Here is a 12,457-nt window from a genome sequence, read left to right on the forward strand (position 1 = left end):
TGGTGTAGTCTGCAGTAGAATCACAGTGGGAGCAGGCTACTGTAGTCTGCAGTAGAATCACAGTGGGAGTAGGCTACACAGTGGGAGCTCCGGCTACTGATGGTCCAGTGGTGTAGGAGCACCACTAGTAGGAGCAGGCCAGTATGAGAGCTCTGGCTGCTGATGGTCCGGTGGTGTAGTCTACACTAGAATCACAGTGGGAGCAGGCCAGTGTGGGAGCTCCAGCTATTAATGGTCCGGTGGCGTAGTCTACACTAGAATCACAGTGGGAGCAGGCCAGTGTAAAAGTTGTGTAGACCTAGTTATATGTTGTTCCAAAGGTACATGGCTGGATTAAGGGCCTTGATCTGAAAATGTCCGAGAGCCTATTATGAGAAGCGGAGGAGTTGAGACCAATGTCATCTAGGAATGTACACTATTAACCCTAATGTCTACCTAGATATGTAAAAGTACAAAAATTGCATCATTAATACATATGATTTATGTCTGACCGTGTGGCCAGCAGATGGCTGGTCATCATCATGCTGTCATGATGATGGGCCTATTTTTATGTGAAGGCCTGGAGCTGTAGCTTCGTCTGCCCTAACTCGGGCGCCCACTTTGAGCTGCTGTACTTGTAACAGGTAGGTATGGTGGAGTATTGTTGTGAGTACAGGTGTCGGTGGACGTACCTGGATTCTTCGCCTGGGAATACGTCTTGAACTGGATCTCGCTGCTGGAACCCTAGGCAGAGAGACGAGGAAACCCAACCCAGGAGGACCCAATACAAAAGTCACCACACATTAGGACGGTGACATATGATTTATTATTCGGGAACAATTGGTCACCGCTATGGAATGAATAGGTTATCAGGTAAATACAATTCCACCAATGAAGAAACAATGCAAATAAGAATATGCAATCATATGACAAAACAAGAATATAAAGTCACAATGTATTAGTATACTACCTCTTTAGACTGTGCATGTACAAATCACTTGTAGTATTCTAACATGTGCACACGGTGGTGGCATTACATCAGCTGCCACTTTAACATGCTCCTAAACTCAGGTACTGTATGTACTCAGTTTATAGCTATCCTAAGTAGCGGAGAAGTAAATTTAAGAGAACCCGTTGTAATCCACAGTCATAAGGATAGCAGGTAAAGCTGGTAGTTAAGAATTAATAGCATAGTATATATAAAGTACAGTTCCGTAGTGCGGATTAGCAGTAGCAGGTACACAGTATAGAGCTAGCAGTTCAGTGCAGGTAAAGAATGGCATGCAGGTTTCTAACACGGCTCAGTCAGTGTCAAAGCATGCATTAAGCTGACATATAAGTATAGTCTGTAGTTGGAGAAAACAGGTAAATCTGTAGAGGAAGAGCACCCGCTCCTTCTAAGTGACAAGAAATAATGCAGTACTAGGTCTAGGCAAGTGACTGCAGGTTATGAGGGAACATAGCAATTTGTAGCGGATACCCTCTCATAAGCCAGGGCAGGTATTAGTGAGGAGATTTCTAGCGGACAAAACAGACAGGCAGGCAGGCGGGTTTGGCAGAATCTATCAGCAGATGGCATGCAGGTATCAATGTTCAGATAAGAAACAAGTGGAAAGTAAACTTGGTAAGTGTAAGTCTTAGGGTGCCCTGTTAGTGCATAAAGAGTCCTGTTCTAACTCACACACTGAAGAGTTCAGGGTTTTCACTGAAATTTCACTGAGGTAAATTTCTAATTAATCTGGGAAAGTGCTGTCAATTACGCTGTTTCAAGCACTGGTGCAGGGTTACCTCAAGTACGGATAGGGGCACTCTCAAGTCTCAACTGCACTAAATGGAGGTACTCAGTCTCTCTCTCTCTACTCCCTCCTCTCTAACCTGCTCAGTGATGTGAAGTGACACTTTTGTTGAAGGGTACTAGCAGGGGTGAAAGTGCGGCTGGAGCAAGTACCTGTTAGTGGCGACAGTGACTAGCGGGTCTCCAGCCCATTAACGGTGGGTACCTGGTGTTTGTCTCTCCTAGTGCCATGCAGCATCATGAACCAATGTGGACTTACACCAGCCCTATTCTACAGTAGGTGCAGAATCGCCATCAATCCTGTATGGCCTCCAATGTATGACATTAAGCTCCTGAGGGTATTATTCTGAGTTGGTAATAAAGCAAAAAAGAGCTAGTAACTTTGTACTTTGACAAACCATGTTACAATGCAAAGGGTGAAAATAGATTTATTTATTTATTTTGCATGCATGGTATATACTGCCTGCCTTTGTATGTAGCCCACAGAATCTGATAGCTTTATTTTTACACAGCAGTTTAGATTTGAGTTTGGACACGCCCCACCAAATCTAAATCTCTCTGCACATGTTAACATCTGCCTTACCTGCAGTGCAGCATGCTTTTGACATAATGTACAGTTACTTGTTCTTGTTTGTTTTACTCCCAACTCAGAATCAGGCCCTGTGCCTAAAATTACCCCCCCCTCCCCGCCGACACTCACATAATGTGCACATAAGCCAAAATATCTTTGCATGCCTGAATAGCCACTTCTCAGTCAGCTCACTGGAATGGCTCATCGGCCCTGTGATTCCGTGCGAAGACTCTGTCGGTCGCATGCACCATGCAACTTTTAGGAATTTAGATTCATGCAAATTCACAATAAAAGTTCTTTATGTGACCATTGATATTGCATCCAACTCAGAATCAACCTCCATGTCACAAAGCACATGTTATCTCAAGGTGGTTCCACAAATATGAAAATGAGTTCAGTGTACACCAGTGGTTCTCAAACTGTGTGCCTACGCACCCTGGGATGCCCTAGGTCACATGCAGGGGTACCCTGGGTTGGTGATCCAGGACCAATTCAAATTATTTATGATCAGTGTAATAAGCAAAGCCAGTGCTAGTGGCTGTCAGTCATAAAATATGTGGAGAAACAGAAGTGAATCCTGTCCCTCATCACCACACAATTGAACCTAAGGATGAAATATAAACACAATTTACTTAATTTAATATTTCTTTCTAAATTTCTCTTACGTCCTAGAGGATGCTAGGGACTCCGTAAGGACCATGGGGTTAGACAGGCTCCGCAGGAGACATGGGCACTTTAAGAAAGACTTTAGGTCTGGGTGTGCACTGGCTCCTCCCTCTATGCCCCTCCTCCAGACCTCAGTTTGATACTGTGCCCAGAGGAGACTGGGTGCATTACAGGGAGCTCTCCTGAGTTTCCTGTCAGAAAGTATTTTAGTTAGGTTTTTTATTTTCAGGGAGCCTGCTGGCAACAGGCTCCCTGCATCGTGGGACTGAGGAGAGAGAAGCAGACCTACTTCTGTGAATTTCAAGGCTCTGCTTCTTAGTCTACTGGACACCATTAGCTCCAGAGGGAGTCGGAACACAGGTCTCACCCTGGAGTTTGTCCCGGAGCCGCGCCGCCGTCCTCACAGAGCCGGAAGATAGAAGCCGGGTGAGTATGAGAAGAAAAGAAGACTTCAGAGGCGGCGGAAGACTTCATGATCTTCACTGAGGTAACGCACAGCAGTAACGCTGTGCGCCATTTCTCCCATACACCTCACACACGGCAGTCACTGTAAGGGTGCAGGGCGCAGGGGGGGCGTCCTGGGCAGCATATGAACCTCTCTTTGGCAAAAATATATATGTATACAGCTGGCCACTGTATATATATGTATAAGAGCCCCCGCCAATTTTTAGTGTATTTGAGCGGGACAGAAGCCCGCCGCCGAGGGAACGGGGCTTCTCCCTCAGCACTCACCAGCGCCATTTTCTCCAAAGCACAGCTGAGAGGAAGCTCCCCGGACTCTCCCCTGCTTATACCACAGTGAAAGAGGGTTTTAAAGAAGAGGGGGGGGGGGGCACATAATTAGGCGCATATATACATATATACACAGCGCTACTGGGTATACAACATATATTTATTGTGTTTTTTCCTGGGTCATATAGCGCTGGGGTGTGTGCTGGCATACTCTCTCTCTGTCTCTCCAAAGGGCCTTGTGGGGGAACTGTCTTCAGATAAGAGGATCCCCTGAGTGTGTGGTGTGTCTGTACGCGTGTGTCGACATGTCTGAGGTAGAAGGCTCTCCTAGAGAGGACGGGGAGCAAATGAATGTGGTGTCTCCGTCGACAACGCCGACACCTGACTGGATGGATATGTGGAATGTTTTAAGTGCTAATGTAAATTTATTGCACAAAAGATTAGAGGTACAGCCAGGGAGTCAACCCATGTCTGTCCCTATGTCGCAGGGACCTTCGGGGTCTCAAAAGCGCCCACTTTCCCAAATAATAGACACAGAGACCGACACGGATTCTGACTCCAGTGTCGACTACGATGATGCAAAATTACAGCTAAAATTGGCTAAATGTATTCGATATATGTATATTGCAATAAAAGATGTTTTGCATATCACCGAGGAACCCCCTGTCCCTGACACGAGGGTACACATGTATAAGAGAAAGAAACCTGAGGTAACCTTTCCCCCCTCACATGAGTTGAACGAATTATGTGAAGAAGCTTGGGAATCTCCAGACAAAAAACTGCAGATTCCCAAATGGATTCTTATGTCCGCCAACGGACAGGATACGGTGGGAATCCTCCCCTAGGGTGGACAAAGCATTGACACGCTTATCCAAAAATGTACCGCTGCCATCCCAAGATGCGGCTACCCTCAGGGATCCTGCTGACCGCAAGCAGGAGGTTACCTTGAAGTCCATTTGCACACATTCTGGTACCTGCTTTAACAAGGAAGGGGATATTACTCAACCCTGTTTATAGTCCCGAAACCGGACGGTTCAGTCAGACCCATATTAAATTTTAAAATTCCTGAACCTATAATTGAAAAGGTTCAAGATGGAATCGCTAAGAGCGGTCATCGCCAGCCTGGAAGGGGGGGATTTTATGGTATCTCTGGACATAAAGGATGCATACCTTCATGTTCCCATTTATCCACCTCATCAGGCGTGCCTGAGATTTGCGGTACAGGATTGTCATTACCAATTTCAGACGTTACCGTTTGGGCTTTCCACGGCCCCGAGGATTTTCACCAAGGTAATGGCGAAAATGATGGTGCTCCTGCGCAAGCAAGGTGTCACAATTATCCCGTACTTGGACGATCTCCTCATAAAAGCGAGATCAAGAGAGCAGTTACTGAACAGCGTATCACTTTCACTGAAGGTGTTATAGCAACATGGCTGGATTTTCAATATCCCGAAGTCGCAGTTGGTTCCTACGACTCGTCTGACTTTCTTGGGCATGATTCTGGATACAGACCAGAAAAGGGTTTATCTTCCGATAGAAAAAGCTCAGGAACTCATGACTCTAGTCAGGAACCTATTGAAACCAAAACAGGTGTCAGTGCATCACTGCACTCGAGTCCTGGGAAAGATGGTGGCATCATACAAGGTCATTCCCTTCGGCAGACTCCATGCGAGGACTTTCCAGTGGGACCTACTGGACAAGTGGTCCGTGTCACATCTACAGATTCATCAGTTGATCTCCCTGTTCCCCAGGGCCAGGGTATCTCTCCTGTGGTGGCTGCAGAGTGCTCACCTTCTAGAAGGCCGCAGGTTCGGCATTCAGGACTGGATCCTGGTGACCACGGACGCGAGCCTCCGAGGTTGGGGAAAAAGTCACACAGGGAAGAAACTTCCAAGGTCTTTGGTCAAGTCAAGAGACATGTCTTCACATCAACATCCTGGAACTGAGGGCCATATACAACGCCCTACGTTAAGCGGAGACCTTACTGCGCGACCAACCAGTTCTGATCCAGTCAGACAACATCACCGCAGGGGCTCATGTAAACCGCCAAGGCGGCGCAAGGAGCAGAGTGGCAATGGCGGAAGCCACCAGAATTCTTCGCGGGGCGGAAATTTATGTAAGCACACTGGCAGCAGTGTTCATTCCGGGAGTGGACAACTGGGAAGCAGACTTCTTCAGCAGACAAGACCTGCATCCAGGAGAGTGGGGACTTCATCCGGAAGTCTTCGCACGGATTGCAAGTCAGTGGGGACTACCCCAGATAGACATGATGGCGTCCCGCCTCAATAAAAAGCTACAGAGGTATTGCGCCAGATCAAAAGATCCTCAGGCGGTAGCTGTAGACGCCCTAGTGACACCGTGGGTGTCCAGTCGGTCTATGTATTTCCTCCTCTTCCTCTCATACCCAAGGTGTTGAAAATAATAAGTAAGAGAGGAGTGAGAACAATTCTCATTGTTCCAGATTGGCCACGAAGGACCTGGTATCCGGATCTGCAGGAAATGCTCACAGAAGATCCGTGGCCTCTTCCTCTAAGACAGGACCTGTTGCAACAGGGGCCCTGTCTGTTCCAAGACTTCCCGCGGCTGCGTTTGACGGCATGGCGGTTGAACGCCGGATCCTAGCGGAAAAAGGCATTCCGGATGAGGTCATTTCTACGCTGATAAGGGCTAGGAAGGACGTGACTTCTAAACATTATCACCGTATATGGCGAAAATATGTTTCTTGGTGTGAGGCCAGGAATGCTCCTACATAAGAATTCCATCTGGACCGTTTCCTTCACTTCCTACAAACTGGAGTGAATTTGGGCCTAAAATTAGGTTCCATTAAGGTTCAGATTTCGGTCTTATCCATTTTCTTTCATAAAGAATTGGCTTCTCTCCAGATGTACAGACTTTTGTAAAGGGAGTGCTGCACATTCAACCTCCTTTTGTACCTCCGGTGGCGCCTTGGGACCTTAACGTGGTGTTGAGTTTCCTTAAGTCGCATTGGTTTGAACCACTTAAAACGGTGGAGTTAAAATATCTCACTTGGAAGGTTTCATGTTATTAACCTTGGCTTCGGCTAGGCGAGTGTCGGAATTGGCGGCTTTGTCTCATAAAAGCCCCTATCTGGTTTTCCATATGGATAGAGCGGAATTGCGGACTCGTCCTCAGTTCTTGCCTATGGTGGTGTCATCTTTTCATATGAACGAACCTATTGTGGTGCCTGTGGCTACACGTGACTTGGAGGATTCCGAGTCCCTTGATGTGGTCAGGGCTTTGAAAATTTACGTGGCCAGAACGGCTAGAGTCAGAAAAACAGAAGCACTGTTTGTCCTGTATGCAGCCAACAAGGTTGGTGCCCTGCTTCAAAGCAGACAATTGCTCGCTGGATCTGTAACACGATTCAGCAGGCACATTCTACGGCAGGATTGCCGTTACCAAAATCGGTCAAGGCCCATTCCACTAGGAAGGTGGGTTCGTCTTGGGCGGCTGCCCGAGGGGTCTCGGCACTACAGCTGGGCCGAGCTGCTACTTGGTTGGGTTCAAACACCTTTGCAAAGTTCTATAAGTTTGAGACCTGGCTGAGGAGGACCTCCTGTTTGCTCAATCGGTGCTGCAGAGTCATCCGCACTCTCCCGCCCGTTTGGGAGCTTTGGTATAATCCCCATGGTCCTTACGGAGTCCCCAGCATTCTCTAGGACGTAAGAGAAAATAAGATTTTAAACCTACCGGTAAATCTTTTTCTCGTAGTCCGTAGAGGATGCTGGGCGCCCGTCCCAAGTGCTGACTAATTCTGCAAGACTTGTATATAGTTTTGCTTACATAAGGGTTATGTTCTAGTTTTCATCGGTCTTGGACTGATGCTATGTTGTTTTCATACTGATAACTGGTTAGTATGTCACAAGTTATACGGTGTGATTGGTGTGGCTGGTACGAATCTTGCCCTTGGATTAACAAAAATCCTTTCCTCGTACTGTCCGTCTCCTCCTCGTACTGTCCGTCTCCTCTGGGCACAGTTTCTCTAACTGAGGTCTGGAGGAGGGGCATAGAGGGAGGAGCCAGTGCACACCCAGACCTAAAGTCTTTCTTAAAGTGCCCATGTCTCCTGCGGAGCCCGTCTATCCCCATGGTCCTTACGGAGTCCCCAGCATACTCTACGGACTACGAGAAAAAGATTTACTGGTAGGTTTAAAATCTTATTTTCTCAATAAGAATCCTTTTGGCCTTGAGGTGCCATAAAAAAAATTCTGATACTCTAGAGCAGGAACCGGCAACTGGCGGACCGCGGTCCATCTCCGGACCGCAAAGTACAGTACAGCGGACCGGTTTACTAATCTAGATAGACTCTAATTATAAATACTTAAATACTGTCAGGATACTGGCAGGGGAAGGAAGATGGCAGTCACACTGTAATGACGCAGAGAGGCAAGAGCGTCCATCTTCCTTCCCCTGCAGAGTGTGCCGACGCGGCGTCCCACGTGAGCGGGCTGACGCAACGTCTCTTGTGAGCGGGCTGACGCGGTGTTACGGGACTGATGGAGGCTGAGGAGCTGAGTGGACCCCACGCACCACACCACAGCATGGAGGAGCCCCAACTGGACCCAGCCCCTGCACCCAGGGGACTCACCCTCTCAAGAGGAAACTAAGCTACCAGGCGGCGGAGCCGGGAGGCACTTTTTAGTGCGTCTGCGGGTTGCGGCCTGCCCATCCCCACGTACGCGGGCTTTGTACATAAGGGTGAGCAGTCATATTTTGAAACACGTGTCTGTATTGCACAAAAATAGATAGAAAGATACTGCGCTCCACTGTAGGGGTTTGGGACGCAATTAATTCTTACAGCCTGGGAGTAAAGAAGTCATCATATACATAAGATTACAATTAGGTATTACAAATGTATACAAATGAAAAAGTGAAGTATCACTGGCGCAAGATGTGTAATTGCCCATTAGTGGGGAAATATCACAGCCAAACACAATGGGACATTCACAAGAACAAATACACAAACTTCTCAGTGCAGTGTGTATTTGTTCTTGTGAATTTACCACTTGTATGTGTGTTATATTATAATTAATTGATTTTATTGCTGATTTTCATCCCATTGTGTTGTGTGTGAATTAAAACCCTGGGCTGTGATATTTCCCCACTAATGGGCGATTACACATCTTTAAGGACTGTTCTAGCGCCAGTGATACTTCACTTTTTCATTTGTATACTATTCTAAGTAAATTTGATGTTTACTTTTTCCCCCCCTGTAGAGTGGTGTATCAAGGCAGCTGAGTCCTTTCTATTTGCTTATTGTAGATCAGGTGAATCCTGCATCCGGACCGAGTCTGGAACGGCACAAAGGGCACCCGGTGACGCTGCAGTATCCGTGGAGCATCCGTGAGTACGAATTACTAAGTTACTCAAACATTGTGCTGTGGATAAACATGTTTTATAACAAGCGTAAAGTTGACACTGAAAATAGGAAGTTTCTGTCGGAGTGGACCGAACTATACTGTTTTACGCTGCCTGAAAGAACTGGAGCTGTTCCACTTTGCCTCATATGCAACAAGACGGTCGCTATTATTACAAGTGGAAATTTAAAGTGACACTACGAAACAAATCATCAGGATTTTCATAAAAAGTTTCCTCCTGATAGTGCAGCGCGTAAAGACAAACTGCAGTCTTGTCTGTCTTCTTACAAAAATAGTATGGCTATACTAGTTCGGTGCATGAGCGAACAACAAAAATCTGCAGAAGCAGCGTTACGCATATCCTGGACGCTTAGTAAGCACCAGAAGCCATTTTCGGACTCTGAGATCGTAAAAGAATGTATGTTGGAAACAGTCACAGCACTTTTTGAAGAGAAGAAGGACATTCTTGCGGCTATTCAAGGCATTCCTTTGTCATCAAGAAGCAATACAAGAAGAACAGAAATTTTAGCTGCTGACAACAAAAGCAGCTTGCTCGAACTTCTACATAAGCCACCTTGTTGCGCCATTGCACTTGACGAATCTTGCGACATTGTTGACAATGAACAAATGTCCATTTTTGTGCGATTTTATGATGTTGAAAGCAGGGTCGGTTCAGGGGCTTTTTGCGCCCCGGGCGGCAATAGGGGGCGTGGCTTCATACAGGGGGCGTGGTCAGTTACACCCCCTGTACAGTAGTAGCGCCGCTGATATGATGTGCAGTGCGCGATGACGTCCTCTCCACGAACGCGTCTAGTTTCCCTTCGTGGAGAGGACCTTTGCTGTGCGCGATGATGTCATCGCACACCGCACAGTAAAGGTCCTCTCCATGAAGGGAAACTAGACGCGTAGCGTCTAGTTTCCCTTCACAGCAGGCAGCGGGGGGCACAGCAGCAGCAGATCTTGCCCTGGTGCGGCGCCCTCCGGAAGGCGGCGCCCCGGGCAAAAGTCCTGCTTGCCCATGGCAAGATCCGCTACTGGTTGAAAGTAAACTTATTTAGAGATGAGTTGCTAGCAATATTGCCATTTACAGGCAAGACTCGCGGAGAAGATTTGTTCAAGACTTTTGATGAATTCATTACAAAATCAAACATTAGCTATGATAAAATTGTGTCCATTTCCACTGACGGCGCCCCGGCCATGATAGGCAAAGAAAAGGGTTTGGTAAAGAGAATCAGGGATAAGAATGCTGGGATATTATCTTATCAGTGCATAATTCATCAGACATCCCTTTGTGGCAAACTCAGTGCTACATTCAAAGACGTAATGGACACCTTGATTAAGTTGATCAATTTTATGAGGTCTCGCTCTGCTCTTCAGCACAGACAGTTCAAAGAGTTCTTATCTGAATGTGATTCGGCCTATTCCGATTTATTACAACACAACAATGTTCGCTGGCTGAGTAAAGGCCAAGATATTGAACGATTTTGGCACATAAAAGACTAAGTGACAGCATTCCTGGAAAATTTGAATACCGAAGAAGCAAGGAAGTACATGGAGTGACTAGCCAACAAGTGCAATATGCTAGCTTTGTCTTTTCTGAAAGACATTCTCAAATATTTAAATGAGCTTAATACCGAGTTACAAGGGAACGGAAAGTTAATATGTGATCTGATACAAACTGTCTCTGCTTTCCGTCGCAAGCTTGATATATTTGAAAAAGACATTGAAAAGCAAGAATTTATTCATTTTCCAACTACTCTTCAATTAAGAAAAAATAATTCTGAAATGTACACTGCAGTATTTTCATGTTTTGTCTCAGATCTTAGGAAGGAATTTGCAGCAAGATTCCAAGACTTTGCAGAGATAGGGAAACTGTCACATTTTATAAAAACTCCTTATGAAGTTTCTCCAGCGGGAGAATGGACTGATGTAGCTGAGAAGTTGTTCGGAATTTCAAAACCTACGCTTCAAATGGAGATAATCGACATGCAAGAAGATGCTTCCTTGAAAGTGTACAAAACTGCATCCACTGAAGATTTTTGGGCTAAGCATGTTTTGGACAAGTACGCAAATTGTAAAAAACTGGCTATCAACATAGCCACCATGTTTGGCTCCACATACATATGTGAGACCTCTTTTGCCAAGATGAATTTTCTGAAAAATAGACATCGATCAAGGTTAACAGATGCCCACCTTGAAGACACTCTGCGTATTAGTTGTTCTCCAAGAGTTCCAAACTTTAAAAAACTGTCTCAGGATGGGAAGTGCAATTTCTCGCAGTAAGGGAGTGATTCAGGTTGGTTTGCAAAAGCAAACTCCTTCTTTAATGTACAAAAACATGTGCACTGCAGGTGGGACTGATGTAAAATGTGCAGAGAAAGTTACATTTGGGTGGGGTGTGTTCAAACTGACTGAAACCTAAATTGCAGTGTAAAAATAAAGCAGCCAGTATTTACCCTGCACAGAAACAAAATAACCCATCTAAATCTAACTCTCTCTGCAAATGTTATATCTGCCACACCTGCAGTGCACATGGTTTTGCACAACTGCTAACAATGCTGCTGCGTTCAACTCTGAATTATCCCCATGGTTTTGTTCATTAAAGAAGGAGTTTGCTTTTGCAAACCAACCTGAATCACTGCCTAAGAGTAACATAAAGACTCGTAATGTCTAGTAAAGTTTTATTTAAGGCTTAAAATTCCTTTTAAGGAATGTAGTATATTACTTGTTTCAGCAACAAAATAAAAACTTGTTATTATTTACATTCCAGATATTTGATTTTGTGGTTTTTTTGGACCTCGATCAGATAACATCCGGACTCCATTAAAAATTACTTGCCTACCCCTGCTCTAGAGCCAAGTAAATAACATGCACCTGCAGTTTAAACAGTCTGATCTGATTTAGACATGTGATGTTATTGCAGATGATGGGTCATACACAACAACACTCATTTAAGAGTCCGCTTGTAGCATTTAACCATTTAACTTTATGTCAACAAGAACTACTAAGCAACTAAATAAACTCCATACTTCATTTTTATGCACTTTTTTCTACTCCTGTTTTAGAGTGCTCAGCATGATCAGTTATTTCTTGTGAGTTATCAGGAATATAGATGTGGCATTCTTTTTAATTAGGGTGCCGATTATAGCTCTGTGCCAGACATGCAATCGCATGGGGTGCTGGCCTGCGGCCACTGTGAGTACACTGTTGCAGTATTCTATGCAGCCTGGCTGGCCGCAGAGAACACTGTGAGCACGTCTCTCCCAAAATGGAGGTAGTATTTTCCTTCAAGACCACGCCCATTTCAACAATGTAATGCCCATTTTCTGCTAGACC

At 45.6% G+C, this 12,457-nt stretch overlaps 1 long non-coding RNA gene across 1 annotated transcript in view; it reads left to right on the forward strand.

Annotated features, from left to right (window-relative positions):
* The window catches only part of LOC134957066 (uncharacterized), a 37,685-nt gene extending 25,835 nt beyond the window's left edge, over positions 1-11,850 (forward strand). The window contains exons 3-4 of the long non-coding RNA XR_010186428.1: positions 9,027-9,107; positions 10,941-11,850. This is a non-coding gene — a long non-coding RNA (uncharacterized LOC134957066). The remainder of the gene's footprint in view (positions 1-9,026; positions 9,108-10,940) is intronic.
* The last annotated feature ends 607 nt before the right edge of the window (positions 11,851-12,457 follow it).

The sequence above is a fragment of the Pseudophryne corroboree genome, chromosome 9 (assembly GCF_028390025.1).
Source record: "Pseudophryne corroboree isolate aPseCor3 chromosome 9, aPseCor3.hap2, whole genome shotgun sequence".
Classification (NCBI taxonomy): domain Eukaryota; kingdom Metazoa; phylum Chordata; class Amphibia; order Anura; family Myobatrachidae; genus Pseudophryne; species Pseudophryne corroboree.